Source organism: Stegodyphus dumicola, chromosome 4 (assembly GCF_044657685.1).
Source record: "Stegodyphus dumicola isolate Sdum_Otavi_A_Nest chromosome 4, ASM4465768v1".
Taxonomy (NCBI): Eukaryota; Metazoa; Arthropoda; class Arachnida; order Araneae; family Eresidae; genus Stegodyphus; species Stegodyphus dumicola.
This window is the reverse complement of record NC_140771.1, coordinates 217,773,502-217,799,471: the sequence shown is the minus strand read 5'-3', so window position 1 is coordinate 217,799,471 and position 25,970 is coordinate 217,773,502. Positions and strand designations below refer to the sequence as shown.

At 33.7% G+C, this 25,970-nt stretch overlaps 1 protein-coding gene across 2 annotated transcripts in view; it reads right to left on the bottom strand.

Moving 5' to 3' along the window:
• LOC118181928 (uncharacterized) overlaps positions 1–16,229 on the bottom strand; it is a 160,009-nt gene extending 143,780 nt beyond the window's left edge. Inside the window, exons 1-2 of one of the 2 annotated variants that reach the window (XR_004756984.2) lie at positions 15,979–16,229; positions 3,031–3,767 (exon numbers count right to left, since the gene is read on the bottom strand). The gene's annotated coding sequence lies outside the window, so the exon portion shown is untranslated. Of the gene's footprint in view, positions 1–3,030; positions 3,768–15,978 lie in introns of those variants that run through there. The other variant, XM_085815987.1, reaches the window with a different exon arrangement.
• Positions 16,230–25,970: the final 9,741 nt, after the last annotated feature.

Genomic DNA, 25,970 nt, shown 5'->3' with positions numbered 1-25,970 from the left:
AAATAATTGAAATAAAAATGTCACTTTTACGTTAATCATATGCAAAAACAAAGCTTGAAGAAAATTAATTTTAGCTAAACAACAGTAGAATGAAAAACGAATAATCTTTATGAGGCCTATGTATTACTTAAGTTTTAATTATTTATGTAATTTAAATATATTTTAATTATGTACTTATGTTTATGCCACATTACATATGTTCATGTTTTTTTCTGAAGGTCACTGATCATGATATAAATTTTAATCAGTTATTCTCTATGGAGCGTTGCTGATGTCTATACCATTTTCTTTTAATTTTTGTTCTCTATATAATGAGAGTCATTCATTCTATCATGAAATATTGGGTGATTTTTAAAAGGAATTACATATCTCAAAACCTATTTTTGAAGAACTAAAACCTTTTTGTGCTCTACCACTAAGTAAAACCTCAATACTCCTAAGAAATCGTATTAAATATTAGTTTAACAATTCGAACTTTGACAGATTATAGCGATAATTTTTCTTTTCAGACGGCAATCGTGGGCTCAAAACTTCCTTTCGGGTCCTTTTCAGAAGAGAAGAGATGTGGTAGAGAAGCTTATGATACAAATATTTTAAATGTAGAGAATCTTTTAATACAATATATTTCGGACTACATATCACCTGAATTACTGATTGCAGACCCAAAATATCAATTTCTAAAATGAATCCGATAATGTTAAGTCCTTAGACATTGTTCACGTGCTATGATTTGATAGAAATATATAAAACGCAGATATTTATATAAGCGTTCTATGAAAAAGGACGAAACCTGTCGTCTGATGTAGTTATTAGTTGCAGCTTTTCTTACTCTGTAGGGTTTAATTTATTTTTACGAATAGTTGTTTTTTTAGAATTTTCTATCTTCTCTTATTCCTCTTGCGTTTCCCCGCCAGTATGTAAATTATTTAGAGTGAACGAATATATTTAAACTGATGTAGTTAAAAGTTTAGTCAGAGCGGAGTTTCACTATTGTAAGCGCACGTTGTTATTTCGACCAGCTATTAACCTTGAATATTGACTGCGCATTCTTGCTGCCGAATTATTATTATGACAGTGTAAGTTGTGAGTCAACCTGTTAGATTAAACTGATCTGCGTATTCTTGCAGTACTCTTACTTTTAAATTTAATGTTATACGTTATATTTTAGGTTTCTTACCGCAAATGGTCGCTAACTGTAAGCATGTAATTCCGTGCCGTTTGTAAAATATTATGACAAATATTGCTTTAGCTGTTTTACGCCTTTTCCCTGTTGTGTCTTTTACATAAGGGTCTTTTACACTATTCCCCTGTTATGTTCATCTTCACGTCTTTTACGAAGTCACAAAGATTAACACTTATGTAGATCTAGTTTCACTGCGTGATAGTTAAGATGACTAGATCCCAGAACATAACACTTAAAAATATTAAAGAAGGAAACCTGTGCAGCAGAATTACCTCTCAAAATAAAGGGAAAAATTAGAGAAAAAAGAAAAAAATATTTGAAAGGATTCGGATTTTAACAGTCTAGAAAAAATTGTTCTTTTAAAGTTTAATATGGTTTATTAGTGGAGATGACTCAGATGGAATAGCGAAGCATTTTATAGAATACTAGATGAATATACATTTAAACAAGTATTAGAACGTCAGATATCTTCTGTATATTTGAAAATCAATAGGATTAATAAGTAAAAAATAATGTTTTTAAAGAAATGTATCTATTTTTTAACAGCTTAGTTTGTTAATTAATAACAGACAGAGAAAGTTTGTCGAATGGCCGACATTTTACCGAATGGAATTAGACTCGAACGCAAAAAAAAACAATGCATTTACAGTGGAATGGGCATTTAAAGTGAATTAATGAAAAATCGTGTTTTGAGACTAATAGCTTTCTTCGGCTAGTAATTATATGAATTATACCACTTTTACTCGAAGATTATCTCTCTCTCTCTCTCTCTCTATATATATATATATGTTTATATCCATTAAGTAAAATCAAAACTAGTCAAAAGAAAAATAAAATAAATACAGCAAATTAATGGTATTACAAATTAAAAAAATTAAAACTAGACGCTAGGCAGTTTCCCTTTGAAGATCCTCCACGAAAGCATTCCTACCTGGACAGGCTTTTGAAGTGTGAGGGAAAAAAAGGAAATTTATTTAATTATTTTGTATTCATTAAAAAATGCAAATATTTTATCATTGCAACTGAGTTTTTTCCTCTAACCTTAGCCATGGATTTGAGAGCATTTAAAGTTTAAATGTTTCTACATATATAAGCACTATGACACCGAAGAACCACATGCGACATTTTAATAGTTTCATTTGGTTAAAGGTATATAACATCTCAAGTCATTTTAATCAAATACTTGATAGTTGACGTAGATGAAAGTCTCACCTCATGCTTATATATTTATGTGTATAATGTAGGTATACAGTATCAGCCGATGGTCTATGGGATGTTATTTGCGGAAAACAGGGCTTTCGTTTCCATCTTATGCCTTATGCCCACATGCTGTTAATGAATCAAGAAAAGCTTTTATTATTCATAACATTTTCAAAATCACCAGAATCTTTAAAACATTCTAAAAATGCATTTCGAGAAATAAGAGTTATGTAAATATTGATCTTCCACGTAGTGACGTCTTCTGGTGTTTAGAGCTTCAAATGTATCTTTTCGTGTCAATATTTGAGAAACCCATTTTAGCACATATTGCCCCCAAAAAGTGCATCTCTTAGGTCAATCGATTTGACACCTCTTGACGTTTTCCAAAGTCAACGTTTCCCCAGTCCTGTCAAGTATTACAAAGATAAACCCAAATTCTTCAAGCCAGTCAAATTTAAAACATCGTGGTATAGCAACATATTTTCTACCCTTAATAATTCAGCACATTTATTATCTTTGGTGAAAGTTGTTTAATAAGGGATATTCTGAACTAGGTAGAAAGATATATTCTATCTAATCTGAAAGGAAAATTTAAATAAGTAGACTTGTAGAATTTAAGATATAAATGAACACAAGACAAATCTTCTTAACCATTTTATTGGAAGCCTCTCCAATATTAAATTTCAACCCGACAAATTTGTTTCCAATGGTACACATGGATTATTTTGATGCTTTCATGAAGCAGATATCCAATGTCGATAACAAATTATAAGCAAGAAGGTGTTATCCGTAGATCTTAGTTACCACATTTAGAGAGATGGAGAGATGTGCCATTTACTTAGAGGATAGTACTCTGTTAGGAATACAATGATATCCAAGAAGCATTGAGTTAAGGATTTCTAACGTTATCAAATTGACATTATATTTAAGATTCACACAATGGGTATTCATGTTATTACATTCAGCCCAGTGCGTTGCTACAGGATATTGAACGTCGTTTCAGAAGGTTTCAACAACGAGCAGTTAAAAGTTGTTACAAAGCCAAGATTTTTAATACATGATTGCTATTTTTTCAGATATTTCAAAGAGATCAAGTCCAAGAAGAAAGATTTCTCAGAATTGTATAAATTGTATAATAAAATGTATATAAAGGTATTCAAAACAAAATGCCATATGAATATTCGCCTTGCCAAATCATTGTAGAGCATTTTGAACCTGTAACATAGTTGTATAATCGAACGAAATTTGTTATGTGTTCCAATATTTGCTTAGCTGGATGGTAAATTCATGGTCACAACATAATAGCTGAGAGCAGAAGACAGAATACGATTCTTTGCAATAACTGGCGATTCCGTATAAATATCTGCACATTTTATCTGTTCATCTGAAATAAAAAGGAAGCGTTTTGTTTTTAGTCTTAGAAAGGATTCATTGCAATTGTCTGAGCATACAGATTTACACAGTCACAACAAAAGAGAGGAACGACTTGGCGTGACTTACCAAAATGCTCCGTATTTCTAGTTCTACAGGATCAGGAAGTATGATTCGGGGTAGCGATGTAGATCACTATGAGCCTTGGTCAGTTACTTCTATAATTTGATTTGACTATTGCGATATGAATACATATAATTGTTCCTGTCACTAGTAGTTGGGCTTTGCTATTGATAACCACACTTATTGCTGATATCACATTTAGTTTCATTTCTTAAATTAGACTTAGTTTCAGGCTGTGGCTTTGTATTGTGTCGGGGCCTAAATTTCCCATTTAAATATGAGTGTATCTAAATGATTCCTGATAAGCTTCCAATGCGCATCCTCCAGGTTTTAGTGAGGTTATTCATCTTAGTTCTAAAGATTTCTAGTTCTAGCTCTAGTTCCCTTCGATTTTGCTCGATACAGAATCGTATTGTAAGCAGTCATTCACTGAAGCTCAATGCCCATCAGAAACAATCAGCGTTAATTCGTAAAAATTTACATTCTCCTCTTGTACATCAAAGATACAGAAAATAATTAATGAAAGTAAGCCTTACTGGAAATAATTTACTCCTTTTCCAGAAAAAAATACTTCAGCGTGAAAATCATAACTGATAATTACTTACAAATAGATATTCGCGATTTCAGACTCTGGTCTTTTTAAGCTAGAAAAATATCAGTTACCACTTTCTTCAGGAGAAAAATGTGAAGTAGTTTTTGTTTGTACGTAATTATCACATTTCCCTACCCCTCCGTATTTACTCTAGTAGTGTAACTGGTTAACATGTCCGGATAGCAAAACAAAAATGCGTAATTGGAGTTTCGGCGAGAATACAATTGATTTTCACGTTTCGTAATTAGAAAACCATAATGTTGCGATTAAAACTATCCATTGTGATGCTGACTTGCAAAACTTTAGCATATTATCACCCATACTTTACCCAATCATCAGCGGCCTTCTCAAATGCAATATTTCACTATGAAAACGAGATGTCATTATTACTTCCTGGTAATTTATGCTGTTGAAATGATGTTAAAATTGAAAGATTACCAAAAATTATGGGTTGGAGAATGATAGCGTACTATCGCCCATCAGAGAGCTTGGATACCAACGATCACAATAAGCCTCCTGCCTAAAACTGTCCCAGTATGCAGCAGTACAACCAGTTGACATCTGAGGGTAGCTTCCCTATTAATACCCTTGTCAAAGAACAGTGAAACCGACTGATTTCAGTACTTGAATTCCGAGGGATCAAAACGAGTCGAGTGCCCTTACCTTACTTGGGATTTTATTTCGAGCTATGTAGTTGCCACCACTGTTTCACCAGATTAAAATCAATCCACCAATATATACAAATCAAATACCCAGATTAAAATCAATCTGGTATGACAAGCACAAAAGTATCTGCAGGCTAAATGGGAAATAATTATAAATATTATAATCTCTATCAGTCCTTGATTACACATGCTTTTATTAATGTTTCTGAGAGTTCGTAATTTCATAGATAATAAGAATATATTTGTTTGTATATTACATTGTATTTTGATTTTTTACACAGGATTTTGCTAGATTCCAATGTAAAATCCTAAGCTGTGTAAACGTGGAAGCATTTTAATGTTTTCATAACTGAACTGAAGGACAAAATATGTATTTCAAACATAAATTCTGTAATTCTACCTGAACGAAATGCCCTGAAAAACATTAATTTCTTCATTTACAGTTTCAATTTTTAATTGAAATATATAAAACTTGGTTTGTTGAGTTAAGTACTATTTAATAATTTGATCAAAGATGTGTTTAAACTTAAAATGTTTGCTCGAAAGGGCCAAAGAAATTCAGATAATATTGTAAAGGATGAAACATTAAATATTGAGTGATAAATAAAAACATTTATACCTAAATAAAATATGATGGAATTAATATATGAAGCGTAAAGTATTATAAAAAATGGAATATAGAATTTCTGTTGAAAAAGAATTCTTATGAGATTCAACTTCTTTTAGAGAAATTCTCAAAATTCTTACAGAAATATTTTAAAATTAAATGAGGTTACGAATTTTGATCAAACCCCTTTTAAAAAATTTTACGGTTTACCAACAGAAGCGAAAAGATTTCAAAACAGTATTTCTTTTAAATGATAATTTTTATCAGATAAACATTTCTGCAAAGAATGTTTTAATTTTGAAAATATTTCATTCTCGATTTTATGAGGTAATTCTATATTTCATCATAGTTTTCAGTCTTAAAAAAAAAAAGGTAAAATTTTCTGTCATGCCTCTAATAATATTATCAGTGCGTGAAAACCAGTACTAATTTTTTTTTATTATTTTAAGTTTATAAAATGGAATGTTTTCGGAATTTAGCTGGTTGTTATTAATGTATATTACTGATGCTCTTTCTGTATTTTTTTAAAAAAGGAATTTTTAGCTTTACGTTTCTTAAATTCATACGAAATTGCTCAAATAAATCTTTGCTATCTTAGAGAAATATACGATCATATCTGAACCAAATGTAAATAATAACGTAAACAGAGGACTAATTATAGGTAATACTTTTGCAGTAGGAATAAAAGGAATTTTTAGCTTTAAGTTTCTTAAATTCATACGAAATTGCTCAAATAAATCTTTGCTATCTTAGAGAAATATACGATCATATCTGAACCAAATGTAAATAATAACGTAAACAGAGGACTAATTATAGGGAATACTTTTGCGATAGGAATTGAAAAATAATATTATGTTTAAAGTGTAATAAATCAAAGAAAAATATTAAGTAACTATAAATGTTTAAATCTGTATTAATATAAAAAGTTTAGCTTTTTTTGGCCACATATAAATTAACACAATCTAAAATTATATGAATTTTCGTGAAGGGAAATACGCCTGTGCGAATTTAGAATAAGGCAAGATTAACGTTAGTGCCAATGAAAGCATTTATTTATCTTAGGGAACCATCTGCCACTTTTCGCCCGTACAGAATTCGAAAACAACGAATATCAGTTGTATGGCTAAATTTTGCCTTTTTTGCATTTGTGTTAGGTATTAGTTCTATCGGTAGCTAGAACTAATACCTAACACAGCTTGAAGAAATGTCACAGCTGTCAGCTTGAAAAATAACACAGCTGTCAGCTTGAAGAAAATACTATATGCACTTTTCCAGAATCTTAGAACCTACCATAAAATTCATCCAACTCTTATTGTGAATAAATAATCTTCATCTCAATTATTATTGTGAGTGATAATCTTCATCTGGAGAGGTACATCAGTTTGTTTTTTTTTTAATTACATCTGCGAAACTGCCGAGTGTCGAACATCACTTTGAGCGGAAGAGATTCCTTCGGCTGGAATTGTATTAAAAACTTTACCTGTAAAGATTATGTTCTTAATTCAGGTTAAAATCTCGTTACTACTTCTGTGCAACGACTGACATTCTACAGGGCACATACGCGGAAAAGAAACAAAAAATATATCACAACATAGGTATCCGAAGCTTTAAAGAGGCCTTTCCATTGGCCCACTGAACTAGATTTATATAGTTCCCATCTTGGGAGTTAAAAAGAAAAATAGACACTGAATATGAATTTTGCTCCTATTGGAACAACATAATTCATCCAAATGTTATTGGGAATAACTGAAGGATAATCTTCATCTTCAGATATATATATAATGAATCACTGCCCTTCGCATTGAAACATTAAATGAAATCAATTTTAAAAACAAAATAAAAGACGTTTTGTTTGCTTTGAAGTTTAATGTTTGTGGGGTTTTATTTTAATTATCCATGACTCTTCACTGGTTAGTAGAGTGGTGAGTAACTGGTGATCCAGCAGAACCGCTACATAACAGTGTCCTACAATACAACAGCCGACATATTTCTGTAAGCTCTGCCACTGTTAGAAAAGATAGAAATCTTGATAGCAATGCCAATGCATCAGCATAAAAGTGCAGGCATTTTTTTAAGATAGTTGCTAACATAAAAAATCTTTGTTCATTAATGTATGAGCACATGACGAGACATGTTATAAAGTAGGGTTTTAATATGCTGCTTTAACTAGCAAAGCAAGTGGAAATTCTGCATCCTTAACGCTGCACACCCTTCATTAAGTTACCCACATTTTTATAAAGATTGCTCTGCTCAAGTTAGAAACTGATTTCATAAGGATGTAGGGATCTTTACGTAAAGATATCCTTATAAATGTTTTTATCTTTTCAAATTGGGGTCGAACTAAAGATGCCTGTACATTTTTGACAGGGCACCAGTAAGACGACGTTCAGCTCGGGCTTATAATATGACGGAGATCTGAATTTCTCGTGACAAGTGATGGCCTGATGGCAACCGAGAACAGGATACTCTCTAGTTTGCGAGGGATTCTCAAAGGGCGTGGGAAGTAGGAAATGTTTTTGCATCGCTGCCCTATATTAGGTTTCTCTTAGGAACTCAAAAACAAGCGATTATACTGGACGTTTACTTACAGTAACCAATTTTTACTGCTAATTTTTATATTTTTTGAGTGAGTTCATTTTACCTATCTATGAATTAAATAAAGTAATTTTCCAGGGCATGCAAATTTCTGTATTGATAAATTGTATATATATGTGTAATTTTATGCGTGACACTGACATGACTAGCTATTTAAAATTATGAATTCTGGCTCATTTAAAACAGCCAGGCAACTTATCACCCCATCCCAGTCTTTCAGTAACGCAACACCAACTCGGGAGAACGTTTAAATCAACATTTTTTAGTTCTTCAGCCCAACAAATTTACACAACCCGTATAATAAACAGAAGGTTCGCTTCTTGAGGGTTTAACGGAACACAAATATTAAAAACTTAAGCATTTTAATATGTAAACATCCACAATACAAAGTGTTGTGTAGCGAATTTAATTTAATTAAGTGATTCATAAAAATCAAAATTTTAATTTGTAATTATTCAAAATTTGAGCTACACAAGTTTGGTTATATTCTTTTTTGGCTTATTAATTCTAGTGTAATATATTTTGGCTTTCCGAGTTTACGCGAACTGCGTCTTCAATCTTGTACACGCAAACAATGGATTTAGGTGAATTTTTTCACGTAATAAACTCAGTTTTTCATGTCAAAAATTAATTTGATTTCTTAGTATTTAATATCATTAGTTGCAGAAAAATTAGCTCCTTAATTTGACATAACTTTCGTTTTCTTAACTTTAATTGCATTTCAGTTATGAGCTTTAATTAGTAGATTTTTTTTCGTTTGCTTGTGATTTCGGTAAAGAGGGATGAAATGCCCTCTTTCCGGTTGAAAAGTCACTTTTTGCGAGTTTCAGCATTCTTTCGTTGGAACTGCTTGCAGGGTTGTTTTGGGGGACGAGCAAACTTTTTTTGACACGTCTTCTGCTTTTTTTGAATTCCTTTCTGATGCTGTACGCGACGGCAGCAGATTCTGAGGAGGAAATGATATACCTCCCCGATAAAGCTACGGGCCTCGTGCCTCTGCGCCTTGAGCGCGGGCCCTGGTTTACGGGTATCATTGTCTCCACCTAATTCTTCGTTGCATCAGTTTTTTTTTTTTTTTTTAGTGTATGCGTTTGTGTATTTACATTTAAGTTCTCAAGAAATATAATGCAGAAAATTGTCTTCTAGAAAGATGACTCTACCTAGTTCTCTACCATAGAAATGCTTCATTAGCTTCTTGATTCCTCCGAAATAGCATAGTTTAATTTGGTTGGTCAACACCCGATGCTTCTATGAACTTAGAAGTCGGATTCGCCTTTTCCACCGACAGATTCCTGAGCTGAAATTTTTCTCCTTGCTGACAGCTGTCGTCTCCAAGTCCTGGACTGCATTTCAACCATCCTGCAATAAGGGAACCTCCTTGTTCATCCTGTAGCAAATAGAAAACCTCCTCGGCTCCCGTGATAACCTCCATATAATCGACGAACACCTTTCCTGCAACTTGCTGCCGGCTTTACTCCTGAGCTTCAAGGGACAATTTTTTTTCATATGGTTTTGATTTTGCCTGCTACTCAGCAACTGCTTGCCTGTGGACCAGATAAGTTTTTTTTTTATGTTTTCTTTCCCGGTTAGACAAATGATATAGAATTATGCAGTTAAATGATGATTGAATTAATTTGATTTGTTGAGCATTAATTTTTTTTTTTTTTTTTTTTTTTTTTTTTGTAGTTGACAAAGTTAACCTAACTCTATAGAAATCATTTTTGTGTGTCGATTAAGTAAAGTATTAAATTGACTAAGGATTTAACTTTTTTTTTATTATTGTAACTTAATTGTAAAAGAAAACAATAAGTTCTTCATGAAATTATGTAATTAAACTTTGGAGTGCCTGATTGGTGAGGATTGATTTGTAATATCTTTGTTTGAGCCTCTCTGCTACTCTCAGGGATTAACTTTGTTGGTAGGATTGTAATAGCGTAAATACTTAACATTTATCCGGTTAAACTATACTTTAAAAAAAAAAAAAAAAAAAGGAGTAAATAGAAAATTATTATGTGCAATAGCAGTATCATAACTGATGTGATTGAGTGCAATAGTATGCAATATATTTTTGTATTGATTATTCTGTGTGAAGTGTTTCATTTTTTTTGGAAAGTGTAACTTGTTAAATTTATTTTTTTTTTTGCTCCGCGGGGAGGGTATCGTTCATTTATTCATAGTTTATTTCTGATATGCTTACTAGATTGTAAAGGTAAATTTTAATAGAGATTCTAAGGCTAAAGTAATATTACTCAGTAAGAGTATGGATTGAAAAATCAATAGTGCTGAACTGTTTGAATTTGTTTTGATTTTTTTAAGAAATGGATATACTAAATGCATAAGAATTATATAAATAAGTTTTTCTAGATCATTCAATGGTTAAATTTATGTTGTGTATTCATGATTTTTACCAGTCCTTTACTCAATTGGATTTTAAGGGTTAATCCGGAATAAACACAACGCAAAATTTTCAACTTTATTGTTACTAGTATCTTATTGCTGAATTGAGTTTTATTTTATATGTTATGGTCAACTTGTAGGGTACCTTTTGGTAACTTAGGAAAATTTAAAGGTAAAATTCAAAAACAACATAACAAAAGACAGCCTTTACGTTTTGTCTTTATACATTCGATTCACGCGGGCAAAGGCAGATAGCAAAACCTATAGTGGATTAAAGTAATATTAGAAGCTGTGTGAAACCATTAGTGAGAACTTTAGGCAGCGATCACTGCCAAAAGCTGTCTCTTAACTTCAAGAGCTTTGCTCTGATACACATTACTAACTTTCATCCCGTTGGACCCCAAAAAAGTTGATATGATAGCACGGGGAAAACAATAATTAAAAAAATATAAAACTATAACAACACATTTTAACCATAAAAGACAACATTTAGATTTTTACCCATTCCATCTACTGGAGAGTTTCAATTAGCAAATCGCTAATTATCGTAGGGAAGACTTTTTCCTTCTTTAGACGAGTATATAACAAACGTAAGATAAATCTCTTATGAACTACTCTAAAATATAAATGCTCGTAAACATTATCAGTTAAATTATAGAGAAATTGGGGTTTTTTGATACTGGAGAAGTGAAATATGTGCAATGCCCTCGCCGGGACTCGAACCTGGACCTCTCGACTACGCGCCTAGTGCACTAACCGTTACACCCTGAAGGTATGCAGAAAGGAGGGAGAAAATACATAAAAATTATATCAACCAGCGGCATAAATATTATTATGGAAGGAAGTTGACATAACATTTTTAAATATTTCATTTTGTCATACGCATAATGACAACGTAGTTCCTAGGCTAGATAACTACCGTCTGGTTTAGCATGAACAATTAACCAATATAAATTGTTATGCTAAATCGCGCTCATTTGTTGTCTGTCTCTGTGAAATGCTTCCAATTTTGCACGTCCTAGCCTATTTTTCTAAAATATTAGTCTAAATATCTCCAAAGATAATGTCGTAAATAACAGAAACGAAAATAATTAAACGAAAATTTAAATTCTGTTGGTTTAAATAATACGAAGAAATGAAATACAATTCTAAAACTCGTATTATTTCAGCCGTACGTCGGAGTAACTGAATCGACTGCTCTGCCCAATAAATAGTGCAAAGCTGACAATGAAATCACTTTTATTAGGACCTGTATATGTACCAAAAAGTATGTACTTGTATTCAGCTTGGAAAGCAACCTTAAGCTTATTTTCATAAAAAAAAAGCGCACAGAGCAGGAATTACCTGATCACAGCAAAATATTGTACGCGAATACCTGTCGATCCAGCATGCAGATGGTTAACGTTTGGTGGCGAATGAATAGTTGGAGCTACATATCATAGCAGTAGAGAGCAATGATCCACAAAAAGAACAGTTTCTAGGGCATACCTTCCATTCGAATTTGATCCCGTCTGCTCACTGTACCAATGCCTTGCAAAAGGACTGGTGGATAGTATAAACTTATGTCGCGAGTTGAGAAAGGACGTGGAATCGGCTTAAAAAAGCCCGGCCTGTCAAACTGAAGGATCGTGAATATCTGAATCGGAGAGATACCGCATTCGAGGACATTGGCAGGAATATTTTAACCATGGCAAAGCACAGCGGCTGATCTAGGGAGACGGCAGAGCATAAGGATTAATCTGCGGTCAGAAGGCTCTCATAACACCTGATTCGTCACTGTTAGCGATCAGAGGTATTTTTAGGATACTAGTGTTCGCAAGGACCATTTATAGGGTAGTCAAAGAACGGGGCCTAGGTTCACGAAGGTCATTAATTTGACTATCCTTAACCTGTACATACCGATAAGCATATCTGTAGTGATTCTGGACTCGTCTCAGTGGAATCTCAATAACTGGACTATAATTGTCTTCAACGATGATAAATCCCTCTTCGAAGAAATGAACCACAGTGATCAACAAGGACATGTCTAGACACCTTCAGGATAACGGCGGAATAATGACTTCTGCCCATCATACAGCCCCAAAACAGGAATTTATAGTCTCTTAAGCCATTTTATTTGCTAATGGAATTCTATGGGTTCTCATCCATGTAAGTGATCCCTTATAATTAGGCGGTATGTCGACGATATTTTACGCCTTCTTATGCTGCCCTTTATTTTGAGGCACTCCGGGCTAACATTTCAAGTTGATAATACCCAGCACCATTTTTACTGATTATTTTCGTACTTATCAAATGTTTTCTCGCCTAGCTAAATATCCAGATCTGTCCCTAATAAAGCATGTTTGCAGTCCGAGGAGCAAACGGCTCCAGCCGTCCGAGGATGTCGCCTATCTAACTCGATAATTGGAGAGAGTTTGGTAAGAAATCCCACATTAAAGTCAATATCAAGCCGGATAACAGCTTAAATTAGGAAGAGTTGGGTCAACGCTTTGAGGATTTATTCTCTATATGTATCTTCTAACTAAATACTCAGCTTTTTTTAAATAATTTTAATCATTTCCTTTTCCATACATATACATCACATCTACCGAATGTCATCTCATTTGAAAAATTTCTTAGTGCGTCTTTTTCTGCTACTTTGTTTGTATGTGCTGGAGTGTAAGTACCGCATAAGAAATAGAATTATTATAATTTTAAAAGAAAAGTTAATTGTTTTTAGCACTAAGCTCTTAACCAAAAATTTATTTCTATAGTATGGATATGGAGAAATGTGGTAGACACCATCAAGTCACCGGATATACCTTTTAAACCCCTTTAGGATCATTGATTATGGAGTAATAGTTTACTTTAAATCAAACGATTCAGTGCCGAGGTAAGTAATACATAGCGTTAAAGGTATTTTTTAGATAATAATTAATTATTTAATGCTAATTTAGAAATTAAAATAATTCTATATTGTTGAAGATAAATATCAGTTGGCTATACTGCAAAGAAAAGATGCTTTATGTTACATCACTTAGATATATTATGAATAAAAGTAAAATTAAAACTTTTAGGATTAAAGTTTTAAAAATCGTGTTTATTGCTGTTAGGTCGCTCAGACCGATAAGCTGTTACAGACTGATTAAATGGAAAAGATAAATTGAAGATCTTTTGCTTTGTCGAGTGGCCGCACTTTGGGAACAATTTTTTAAGTCCATATAGAAAGTGTATTAACGATTCTTTGTTTCTCGTGATGACAGGACTTAACGAGTTAGCGAGAGTAATAAATGCCCGGTAGCATAACGTAATTGATGTAACATAAGGCTACAGAAGGTTTCGAAAAACTCCCTTGAAGATATTTCTAATGCAAAAGAAAGCTATATGAAGGTTATATACTGAGTGCAGGATGTAAAGAGTGGGCCAAAACGATGGCACAATTTAATATGGCTTGAATGATTTGTTGATTATTAATCCATTATTCCCTTTTGAGAAATTAACTTTAAAAGGCACGGAAAATGTTTTAAGTTTTTGGTACGAATATATAAAATTAAAATTTATACGTGTCTTCTATAAAGAAAGCTCTAGTTATTAAATCATTAATTATACGACAAATCTATCCTGCGCCGTTATAAAAAAAGGCTTTTGTATGCAAACTTTACACTGAAAAATGCTTAAAACATTTTATTGTTATTTTATTTTATGAGTTAAGCCAGTTTCCTTGATGAAACTTGCCAGAAAAATATATTGCCATTAGACGCTATATGGAAACTGAATTAAGGTAGATTAAAATTTTTGATTTTTAATATCATATCATATAAAAACAAACCTTCTAGAACTTAAAAATTATAGATGAATTAAAAACTTAATTTTATAGATCTTTTTGTAATATTTGTATATGATTGTGAAACATTTTATTAATGTAGTCTTAAATAGTTTCGATTATAGCAGAGAGAATATTTTTGACTACAATGGCATGAAAAAAAAATTCTCATAGATGTAATAAAAATTGTTATAGCCTAAAATCTTGCATTGTTGAATTCGATTTTTAAACTGAAGCAATGTTTTCAATACCCTCTATCTTTATCAATATATATTTAAACGAAATGAAATAAATTAGCGTATTTCGATAATCTATGCAAAAAGAAAAATAAGTGAAAAAATAAGCGAAATTTCAGAAGGATTATTCTTTAAATTCTTAAAAATCACTTAAAATGAAATTTAAACAAAAACAATTAACAGCTATGTCACAATACCGCACGTAAAATACCATTCGGTTATCACGATCTTAATGTCCTCGGAAAAGCTAGTATAAAATCACAAATTTAGTTTCCTTAGGTCGAGCAATGGGTTTGGAATCTTGAAAATAACAGATTTCTTCACTGTGCCACGCTAAGCAACTATAACAGCTACCTGTTTGTCATCTATAAATGAACAAGATTATGTTTGTTGACTATCAGAGTATGAAAGAAATACTTTTCAGACTTAAAACATAAAATGCTTTTCAAATTCTCTACTCTAGAGCAGAAAATAGGAGAAGAGGAGGCATAATTTAAATTTCAAAACTCCATTCATTCCGTTTGCTGTGCTTGTTTCTAATTATCTAATTTCTATTCAGCATGAGATCATACAAATCGGAATGGTATTTTTTAATACATCTTACAACAATTCTTTCCAGAATTTGAATCATAAATGCTCTACTACCTGATTTATTTTGCTTTGCAACTCTAAAACTGTATAGTAAAAAACTAGTGGATTTTAAGAATAGTATTAAAATTAATTTTATACAGCTCTTGGAATTTATGTGCAAATTAATTGTGTTCATAAATTACGATGATTGTATCACGGTTGTATACAATTAATACGATTTTGTTAGTCCCAAAGCTTATGAGCGAGTGATAAAATGACTTTATTCAGCAACAATATGTTTATGTATGAAGCGTAACTGGAATTACTATTCTTTAAAATATTACCAAGAAGAAATTAAACATGATTATAAATCATGTTTAATTTATTAGTAAATTACGTACGTTGTTTATTTTTAATAAACTTGAATTGATATGCACAGGAAAATAATAAAGGCACTATAATAAAGAAACTGTGTACCTTATTTTTTAAACTATTAATCAATCAAAGAAATTTAAAGTAACAGATGGTTGTAAAACTCATTACTCGCGTTGTTTATTCTTAGAAAAGTCATTTACATTAAGTTGTTAAACATATAAATTAAATTCGTAAATATTGTAATATGTTTACATAACCTTACCTCTCAGATAAAATTGTAGCTTGACCAGAAATACAAAACGGAAGTCGAATATGTGGTTAGAATAGAGGAAACATGTTTAAATCGCTCACAGCCGTTGCCTCATGTGATTATTATGGTGGCACGATTAAAACAAAAGCTGTGTGAACGATTCGCCAATCGATTTCGCCGGTACAACTACCTTCCGTGCGCCGGCACTCTTTTCCTCCGCGCGCTGCTTGAAGAGGACTCCAGGCTACTTGTGGAACGTGTGAGGAGAGGATGCAATGTGAAGGCAAACCTCGCAATATACGGGCGCCTGCGCATTGTCATGCTTGCCTGTTTGGGGATTCCAGCGGATTGCATGTAATCAATTACATTGCTACACAATGGCAAATACATTTGGATAAAGTCTTAGCGAAAGCATACATGAAATGCTCTTGTTCTACAGCTAAGCGTTAGGCAAAATTATATAGCAAACGGCATAATGAATCATTTCTGAGGATGCAAGAAGTCTTTCTATATTTGTAAATAAATGAACAACAGCTATAGCACTTTTTCGTCATAATACTGGGGGTACATCCAGAATTATAACAGCTTTAGTGAAAGTGAAACATTAGCCAAATAAATATTCGAATATATATTGTAAAGAGCTTGCATACGTATGCATTTGAAATTGAACTCCAAAAATACTTGAATACATTTCAATCAACAACGTTTTGAGTAAAATGTAAACAAACAAAATAGAAATGCATAACACACTCAAAACGTCAGTGCGTAAGACATGTATGTGCATAAAATCAAATATTAAGTCTTGTTTCAAAGATGTGATTTTCATGTCTGGTTCCCCCCCCCAAAAAAAAAAGCATTTCAAGTATTTTCAGTTGCAGTTTTCGTTAAATTTAGCTTTTGGTTGCGTATAACTGGCGTTGTTAACGAAGCCCACAATTTGAGCTTCAAGCCATTGCATTACTTAGCCTCAAGTTCTAACACCTGTTGATTTGAAGTTTATTTTCGTTATATGGTATCGCTTTTCCTCTCCGTTTTCATTCTCGTTTGCTTATTATAATTTTAGAATTTCTTTGATGTTATTTTTACTTGCTTTGTTGCTAGATAGTTATCATTTGATAATGTTATTTACTTGTAGTTTCAAGACAACTGCATAATATGCGAAAGCAAGGCGTACCGGGTAAAGTTATACTACGTTTAAGTGAGTTAAAAATAAAATGTTGGTTGCATAGTCTGAAAAAGACTTCAAGTTCGTAACCGAATAATGTGAAATATATATGTCATTTTAAATTAATCACCTGTTGCAAAACCAGTACTGAGCAGAAGTCCGATAACTCATCTCATTCGGGATTTCAATGATGCCAGATTATCAAATGTACCATATCGGAGTAGATAGTATCGGATAGATATTATCGGAGTAAAATTATAAGATGACGTATGCACTTCCTCATGCACTGATAAATTGAAAATATGGCATATAATAATCCTTGTAAACATATTTAATCTATAGAATATAAGAGTAATACATTTATTCATAGTGAAGCAATATTTAATTATCTTGTAGGGGTTTATATTTATTTTAACTAACATTTATTTTAAGTTTAAGCTATCTTTCCTGTCAAGCCTTTACTTTCCCCTGGAATTGACAATGCCAGAGTATGTAAATTTTAGTAGAACGCGCAGGGTATTCAAATTTTTAACAGAAGTTATTTTGAGTTAAATAGAAGAGAGAAGCGAGTTTGTAGGTGTGCTTCTTGATTCACGAGCGTGAATGTTGCTAGGTAGAAATTTAAGAACCGCGCGTTTCGGCCTGTGTGCCTACTCCGGCAGTTCGTTGAAACTTTCAACTTCTCAATTCGAAAGTTTGCTGAATCTCAGCGCGGTTAAGATAGTTGCAATTATAGAGCCTCTTAGATAGTGACTTCATTAGTTATGTATCCTGTTATTTATTTTTAGTTGTACTTTTCTCTTTTTATTTAACCGCCGGGTCGGCGTAGTTTGTGAGTGTCAAGTGAACGCATCTGTAACTTCTAAAGTGGAATAAAAGGGGAGTTAAACCCTTCTAAGAGTTTGTGTAATTTCCATTTCATAGCAGTCACTACTACTGTTGCGGACAAGTTGGGGCCACGCAACACCACAATCTTTTTCTTTGAAGCAATTGGTATTGCTAATATATGAAAATTTTCAGCTGTTTTTCAAAATAAATAAACAAATAAATAAAAGTCTGGAGAATATGAATATTCATGTTTCTGCAATATTTTAGTTTTAGCATTATCGGTTAACTTACAAATATTTTAAAAGTTTCACCCGCTCCACACTAAACGCTCTTAGTTGAATATTCATTATTCTCCATTTCTTTTGCTTATTGCGTTTGAATTATGACTTCGCCATTTAGCTCTTCCACCACTGGTTAAGTTCTTTTTTTTTAAACGGAATTAATGGACTAGAGTTTCCGACAACTCAAAATCGTGGTCATTAGATCATTAATATTTCCTCTTTTTTCGATAGAATTTTCCTTCGTGTGATTTGGCCATAATTTTCACCAAGCATTTTGTAAAGTTTTATTCGTGCCAAACTTAGTTCTTTCTCTTGCAAATCTACCAGATTTCGTAGGTTTAGAAGCACTGGAAGTCAGGAAAATATATAACTGATATATTCGCTAGTTTAGAACTACGCTAGTTTCGAACAACTGCTACTCTAGTTTGGAATCTATACACTAGTTTCGAGCAAAAAACAACTAAAAATGTCAAAACGGCGTGAAGAAACTGCCAAGACTTTCTAAATATTGATGAATGAAATGTTAGTAGGTTGCTGTTGTCTAGTCCATATTACATGGAACAATGGTTGCCAGAGCTACTCCGAAGAGAGATTGAACTTCTATTTTCCACCCCCGATTTTGAGGGAGAGCACTCCGGGAGGATCCGAGGTTCTCCCATCCCTCTCCCCTTCCACCAACCCACATGAGAGGGCTTTCGGTTCGCCGCATATTTAGAGTGCCACCCTGCTGCATCGACACTATACATTTACAAACATCCATGTCTTCTCCGGGATTCGAACCCGGGCCTTTCGGTACCGTAGAATGTTAGTAGGTCATCTTATAATAAGAATTTTGAGGAAAGTAATGTTGGATTATTGGATGTATCAGACTAGTTGATGCGGGATGATCGGACCTATACTGCATTTTAAGTTTTAAAAGTAATTTCACAATATTTTACTAAGTTTACATCTATTGCAGTAACGCCTGATGTCTGTCACTTCGTCTTCAAAACATTATAGTTTTGCATTTTGTGACTAAAAAGAAAAACTGGTGAGGAATTTTTAATATATTTTTTGCTGGTGTAAGACTCAAGAGTATACGTTATTCAAATTGCTTTCACACATGTCTTAAATTTATAGCACCATACGTACCTTAAAAATAAGTAACTTAAACTATAAAGAGCAAAGTAAATTTATAGGATTAAGAGGATAAATAATTGAAGGATAGATGTGTAACAATTTGTTTTTCTGGTGTAAAAGCCAATATTTCGCATTTTTCATCACGATATAAAACAATCCAAAATTCTCTGTTTTGTATACAACAAGAATCACAATAATCTGTTTATATCTTATACACTTACAGGAAGGAAATATTTTTCATAATTATGACATACCAAAATAATCCTTACCACAATTTGTCTGAATTTTATTTTACGCTCTATTTTAGTATTAATTTCAATAAATTTTGTTTCAGAACAAAGAAGAAATTATTTGAGAAAACGAAGAAGAATTTTTATGACTTATCCTCCTTCACAATTTGCCCTCCAGCGGCCGAGCGGTAAAGTCGTTGAACACTGGTATTTCGGTCAGAGGTTCGAATCCCACGAATTTGCTGACTGCATGGGCGTTTTTCTGGTTTTCCCCATGTCTAAGGTGTATACGAGCCAGTTTCCCCTAGAAAGTCCTAAACGAAGGCAACCCTCCTCTTAGGCAAATAGCTCTCGAGGCTTTGCCATAATCACATACACCAACACCTTCTCAATTGCAGGTTTATCATATTCTTTACAAATTACGTACTTTTTGCAATCGGATTTTATGAGATAAAGAACTTTTAAGAATATTGTTACGAATTTGGTATTTAAAAAGCAAATGTTAGTTCAATTATAAATTAAATGGTTTTATTTCTCGCGCAGTGCAGCGCGTGACGAATATTAAAAGAAAGCTAAGCCGGAAAATTGAAAATACAAGAGCGCGTGCATTAAATAAATAAATAACTCTTTTTCATTTCGAGAAAGTACTGGAAAATTCTAGCGCGTGATTTTAAAATGTTATAAAAGGAGGAAAACATCTCAGTTCGTAGTAGTTGCTTAGTTTGTTGTTGTTTAGAAAACTACTGTTGTTGATTGTAGCGAATTCGCGGATTAGCGTTCTTTAGCTGTTTTGAATTACGTTCTATTGGACATTTGAGTAGTTAAAAGAAAACTACAGTGAGATATTGTAATACTGCGTGATGCGTGATAATTTGAGAAAATTTAAGCATTTTTGTTGTGATAATAATAAATTTTTGTTCATTTTTCATCGGACTTGTGCATTCATTTAGTAACGAATCCGTACGCACGCAACAATTTTTGGTGTCAGGAGTGGGGTTTGAATGCCAATAACAAGAGCGATGGAAGAGCAGTTAAGGCAATTGATAACAGCCTTTGCCTCGTTTAAAGAAGAAATGAAAGAAGAGATGAAATCTAGCCAAGGAAAGATGGAAGGGGCCGTCAACTCTGTTAAGGACGAAATGAAAGCCGTTCAAGCTGGTCAAGAAAAGATTGAAGCAGGTCAAGAAGAAATGAAAAGAGAGATTACCTGCATAATAGAAAATAAATTTGAAGCTATGGAAGGCAGAATTGACACAGTTGAAAATAAAGTTGGACTAATTGGAGAAAGAGTTTCTTCGGTGAAAGAAGAAATAGAAGAAAGAGTTTCTTCTGCAAAAGAACATATAGAAGGGAGAGTTTCTGCTGTGGAGGAACGAATTGAAGGAAGAGTTTGTGCCGTCCAACACCAAATCGAACAACAAATTGATGAGAGAGTTTCTGCAGTTGCCAAAGAAATGGATATTTTAAAGAAATTCGTAGCGACGGCAGGGAATAATAGTGAGTGTTTTAAATTCTTACCGATGCCTACTCGTCCATCTCTGAAGCTATCCACATATGATGGAAAGACATCCTGGCAAGTGTATAAAACACAATTTGCTATAGTGGCGGATGCGAATGGATGGGATTCCCAAACTAAGGCCTGTCATCTCGCCGCTTCTTTGAGAGCAGACGCAGCGGATATCCTTCAGACTCTTCCCGAAAACAAAAGGTCAGATTTCGAAGCTCTGTCCGGCGCCTTGGAGCTGCGCTTTGGGGAGAAGTGTTTAAAAGACTACTGCAGGCTCCAATTAAAATCTCGTCAACAGAAGCCTACCGAAACACTTCAGCAGCTCGCCACGGATGTTGAAAGGCTGTCTCACCTCGCCTTTACGGAGTGCCCGAGAGAAACGAGGGAAATCCTGTCGCTGCAATATTTCATCGATGGCATCCGGGACCCTGAAATACAGAAAGCACTGCGAATGGCGGATGTAAAAGATTTAAAAAGCGCTCTAGTGTACGCCATGAAGTTCGAGGCAGCCCAGGAAGCAACTAATAGAGATCGCTACCCAGTTAGAGCTGTGCGAGTCCATGAGCCAGTGGATCAACTGATGGCTCGTTTAGATGATTTAGCCAGACAAGTCGATGCTTTGATACGGAGTAGCAGTGAGAACAAAGTAGCTGTAAGCTGTCTGAGATGTGGTAGTGAAGGTCACCTAAGACGGAATTGCAGAACACCTCAGGGTACGGAATATAAAGCAGATGATTTTACCAGACAAGTCAGTGGCTTGAGACGGAACAGAAGTGAAAAGAAAGTAGTTCTAAAGTGCTGGAACTGCGGAGTTGAAGGCCACATACGAAGAAACTGCAAAACACCCCGAGGTACGGAAAATAAGACCATTTCCCAGCAACGACGCAGTAAACAAATTAGTGACCATATCGAGGAACGGAGGTTGCCAGATAATGAAAAACCTTGTTTTAAAGCGCTTAAAATTTATACAGTGAGTGGCAACAGTAACGGACTGTCCATTAATGGGAATATCGATGGAGTTCCTTGCAATATGATCATTGACACAGGAGCTAATGTTACCATCATTAGGAAAGATTTAGCTGAACAGTTTAAAGATAAACTTATTTGGACGCCGTCCTGTGTTACCCTTCAGACTGCGTCTGGTGACAAGATCGACATAACTGGGAAGTTAAACGTAAGCATCACGTTTGGAAGTGCCGCCTACCATCACACGGCATATGTGGCGGATATCACAGATCCATGCATACTCGGATTGGACTTTTTAAGGAAATACGATTTTACCTTAGACTTGAAAAACAACAAACTGCTTTCAGGATCTGAAGACATGACTATCCATCCTATGAAGGGATCCTCACCTGGAAATGCCGACGCTTTGTCCGAAAGAACCAGCTCGAGAAACAGCCGAAATCATGCTAGGGTCGAAAAGAAACACCAGACTACCAGCTATTCTCCATCTCAGATGCTCTTCGGTCGAGACATTCGTCTGCCTTGTGACCGCCTGTTTCATCGCCGTACGGATGCGCCTTCATCGCCTGAGGAACACATCCAAGATGTCAAGGCCCGTTTTGAAGTGATGCACCGTTCCGCACGAAAGCGAGTGAACTTGGCGACGGAGAAAGTGAAGACCAGATACAACGCGAGAGCTACTGGACATAGATTCAACAAAAGAGACAAGGTGTGGTTGTGGAACCCGATTCAAGGAAAAGGACTCAGTCCTAAACTACAGTCACCTTCGGATGGTCCATGTAAAATGCTGAACAGACTGAATGACGTCTCCGTAAGTCTTCGAACTCTAAACCTAAAGTCGGTCATTACGACAGGTTAGCTCATTACTATGGCCATAGTACATAATGTAAATAATTGTAAATAGTATAAGACCATGGTCCTTTTTGTTTTTTAAATGTGTATTTGATTTGATTTGTACTTAGTATTTGATTTGTATTTAGTATTTGATAGCATTTGATTTGTTCAAGTTAGTTATTGCATTTATTGTTCATGTTGTTTGATATTGTAATGTAATGTTTATGCCACAGTTGTAAGTTTAGCTTCCTATCCAGGGATTGTACTGCCCGGGACGTGCAGTCCTTGGGAAGGGGGCAGTGTTACGAATTTGGTATTTAAAAAGCAAATGTTAGTTCAATTATAAATTAAATGGTTTTATTTCTCGCGCAGTGCAGCGCGTGACGAATATTAAAAGAAAGCTAAGCCGGAAAATTGAAAATACAAGAGCGCGTGCATTAAATAAATAAATAACTCTTTTTCATTTCGAGAAAGTACTGGAAAATTCTAGCGCGTGATTTTAAAATGTTATAAAAGGAGGAAAACATCTCAGTTCGTAGTAGTTGCTTAGTTTGTTGTTGTTTAGAAAACTACTGTTGTTGATTGTAGCGAATTCGCGGATTAGCGTTCTTTAGCTGTTTTGAATTACGTTCTATTGGACATTTGAGTAGTTAAAAGAAAACTACTGTGAGATATTGTAATACTGCGTGATAATTTGAGAAAATTTAAGCATTTTTGTTGTGATAATAATAAATTTTTGTTCATTTTTCATCGGACTTGTGCATTCATTTAGTAACGAATCCGTACGCACGCAACATCATTATCTAATATAAAAATTTTTAACTGTAAGTTTGTGAGGTATATTCTCCCTCCTTTCCGCGTGCCTTCAGATTGTAATTGGGAGCATACTCGACGCGTATTACAGAAGTCAAGAGTTCGAATCTCGGCTATGGTATTGCAGATATTTCACGTCTCCTGCTTCAAAGTAACCTAATATATATACAAGTTATTTGAAAACATTTGAACTGCAGACAAAAGAAGAGACTGTTAGGAAAACTATAAATCGATTAAATATTCGAGCTAAATAAAAGAATGTGATACATACGTTAGCTAAAGACGAATATAAATATTTAAGAATATAAAATAATACACTATCCTGATATGCACAGAAAAAAAGGCTAATGATCAAACCAAATGTAATTCTGGAGTAGAAACCAAATGTGTTGAAATATTGTTAGCTATGTTGGTATTAAAAATTCAGGTTATAGAATGCGTGTGAGTTCATGAAATCTGCAAAGGGTAAAAAAGACTACATTTTCCCTTAAAACTTTGAATATAATTATAATTTGAAATAAATTTCTGATTAGTGTTTTTAATACAGTCAAGCTTTACAAACGGGAAAAATTAACTTACTGAAAACAAACTTTATATATGTTTTTAAGTCGAAAATTAAAAATTTGAGGAAGGATTTAAAGAAATATTAAGTTATAAATTGAAATTTTTCAATACATTTAGAAGAAAGATGTCCTCCCTTCTAAATGAGTATGTTAAGTTATTAATTAATTGTTAAAATAAATGCAATGAATGAATGTTGAAATTAGGATGGCCAGTTAAAATCTGAAGTATAATCAGCTGAGTTTTACAATTCGTGCAGATCGGTACATTATTGTCTGTAAACAGATGTCTGTGTATGAAAATGGAGTAACTGACTTGTTAGGCTAGTCAAAACCATTTTTGTTGGGCTTTGTATTTTACTTTCAGTCTTCCATTCCTCGTTTTATATAACTATTTTATTCGGTAACTATGCATTCTATAAATGTTGTATTTAGCAAAACTTCTTTGTTTTAAAAACCTGACATCAAATTATCTGTCTTTTCTTCAATGTTAGCTAATTTGCGTACATTTGTATATCCCTATATCCAGCAGTAAAGCTTTCTGTACCCTCTATCAAACCCGTTCTCATAACGCAGAAGTATTTCGGCAGAAGTTTGGCAGTTATGATCTGAATAGTATTTCAGGTATGTATGTGTAAGTTCTGAAGATCTCAAAGATTTCAACTATGGAAATAGAAAACGTTGGATGCAATATTAAATTATAAAAAGGCTGCTTTAACGAGATCATTGCTTCTTGATCTTTCATTACAAATTTCGACAGTATTATCTGTGGAGATGCAGAAAATTAGCTCATGTGCGTTATTCGTATCATAGAAAAGAAGATGATTGCATGGATCATGCAAAGGTGCTATTTAGAAAATACATTTTTGATTAACATTTACGTCATTTAAAAACTAGCACTTAGAAAATAGTATTACCGTATTTAGAATCACTATAGAACTCATTTTGATTGCCATCTGGAAATTCATTCATTTGTTTAGAAAGAGTGAAAATTCTTTCTAATGACTCCAGAAACCACACTAAGAAAAACAAATCTGATGCATACACCACATAACTTCCCTCTTTGGACTATTTAAATTATACACATCTTTTGTTGTATTTCATTTAAACTTATTATCTCAAAATATCTTCATTAAATCTTGAATAAAATTCAGAAAAAGCATCTATTAATTATTAAATCTATTAAAGCATATATTGATAGATTATCTACTGATAAATTGCATCATTCGAAAGATATGCACAATAAACGGCGATTTAACTTTGTGGTTATGAAATCTTTCTTTTATTTCGTAAATCATCTTCGAGTAAGTTCCAGCTCATTTGCAGATGGAATTAATAGGAATTCAGTACGGTTCAACTGATAAATAAAATTTGAAACTACACGCAGAAATTCAGTGAAGCTATCTCCGAATTTTACAAACACTTTTTCAGCGCGGTTTCCTAAAATCTACATCCCAGGTTCGAATCCCGAGAACGGGCTGGCTGCATGGGCGTTTTCGTGGTTTTCCCCGTGTGTAACGTGTATACGAGCCAGTTTCCCTTAGAAAGTCCTCCACGAAAGGCATCCCTCCCCTTAGGCAGATAGCCCTCGTGTGCTTTGCCATAATTAAATACACCACACCAAATACACACCTAAAATCTACAAATTTGCAATGGACGTGATTTCCATGTTCGGTAGTACGTATCAGTACAAAGAACTTT